General features: G+C 37.1%; 1 long non-coding RNA gene across 1 annotated transcript; it reads left to right on the forward strand.

Moving 5' to 3' along the window:
* The first annotated feature begins 151 nt into the window (after nucleotides 1-151).
* LOC123177639 (uncharacterized) lies at nucleotides 152-1,791 on the forward strand. Its single transcript, XR_006489035.1, has 3 exons — nucleotides 152-574; nucleotides 1,008-1,150; nucleotides 1,239-1,791. It is a non-coding gene; the product is annotated as an uncharacterized lncRNA (long non-coding RNA).
* The last annotated feature ends 9 nt before the right edge of the window (nucleotides 1,792-1,800 follow it).

Here is a 1,800-nt window from a genome sequence, read left to right on the forward strand (position 1 = left end):
GCAAGTATGTTGTACTCACGGTTAGGCACAGAAGAATATATTGTTACCATAAGCTGGATGAGAAAATATACCTTGTTAATTAGTTTTTGATCCTTCAAACATGGCCAGCGTCCTTACCATTCGAGCTCCGTGACTGGGAGTTTCCCTTGGTGTATTTAACGTACCACTTAACAATAATTAAACCAATTGCTCGTAATATGATTAAGGCATGTGATTAATCTGTTTGGCTGAATTTATTCACAGGGAAAATCATCAGGTTGTGAGCAGATGTCTAAATGATCTGTTTCCATTGCACATATGTCAATAAGCAATACAAATTAGCGACCTTTTAAATTAAGGGCGCTATCCTTTCTTCTGGTCAATTACCTAGTGTTAATGTCTTATCTTGTATGTACAACATGTTATTCTCTGTTCAGCTCACTGGCATGACCAATGTTAATTATTCAGTACGCTAATGAAATTCAAAAATAAAAAAGCATGTTATATGATTAATTTAATTTTCTTGTTTCATGCAGTTTGGAGAAATTCGTGGTTACCACCAGTCTCGAGTTAGATTTATTTCAATTGCAACCAGGTACACGTACACTGGACCCTCTTCCTGGCTGTCTCTCTAAACTGTTTTTGTTGAACTAGCATAAACCTAACTTTTGATAGTAAAGATGTGTTTCCGCCCAATTCATACAGTAAGCCACGATAGTTACTTGGTATCGGTCATCAATTAGTCAATCTCATTCTTCCCTTACTATTGATTTGTATTGGCTTAACTACCGAAAACAAAAATTTCCCTTTTACCCCTAATAGTGGTCGATTTGCTCCTTCCAGGGAGGTCTATATTTGGCTAACTGTCTATCGGCTAGAGAAGTAGTGTCAATCAGTGAATATTTTTATTCTTATGCCTTATCTGAATATAGCTTTAGAAATTCTTAACATGGAATACATAATATACTTTATCTGTATGTGGTTAATCCTAATTTTTAAACATAATTCTATTTGTTAAATGTTGGCAGGCAGAGTGTTGTGAATTTGAATTTGGGTGTGCATGATCTTACTAGCTTCTAATTCTACGGAGCCATACGGATGATGGTGTGTTTGCTCTCACACATTTATTCAAAGGATCATTGTGATGAATGATACCAATTCTAGGTTGCTGGTAATGCATTTTCACACCATCCGTATGCTTGTGGTAGTCAATATGATACATGAGCATTAATCCGTGGATTTCGTTTTGGTTTTGACAGGAACTTGCATCCAATCCTTCTATTCCCAACTGATGAGTTTATAGGTTGCAGTGTTTGTGGTGGTCTCCTCCTGATGGAGCTCAGTATATGCCCTTCTTGTTTACCTAAAAATCTCTTCTCTCCTAAGATCTTGTAGGAATCTTTCTTTTTTCCTTAAGAAGCATGCTACCAATGGACGCCAGATGTTCCAGCACCGAAAAGTTGGTGACCATGCTTGGGTGTTTCAGAATTCATATGAAAAGCATTTATTTTTTACTTTCAGGGATTGCTCCATCTTGCAGTTTCTAATATGGCTGGACAATTACGATTTCACATATATCTGAAAAACCACAGCCCATCTGTGTTCTATAAACGTTGGTGTGGTCTTATGTGCACCAAGAATTCTGTCATTAACATAAGGTATTTTACACCCGCACTGCAAACTGTTGATAAATCTGATGTGTTGCTTGCACTGAGAATTCTTACATTTGCGTAAGGTATTTTACACTGGCGTTGTGAACTCATTGACAATTAGCATTCATCAGCTAAGCACACCTCGATGTACGCAGCCTGTATATTAACA

This window comes from Triticum aestivum, unplaced genomic scaffold (assembly GCF_018294505.1).
Source record: "Triticum aestivum cultivar Chinese Spring unplaced genomic scaffold, IWGSC CS RefSeq v2.1 scaffold186343, whole genome shotgun sequence".
NCBI lineage: Eukaryota > Viridiplantae > Streptophyta > Magnoliopsida > Poales > Poaceae > Triticum > Triticum aestivum.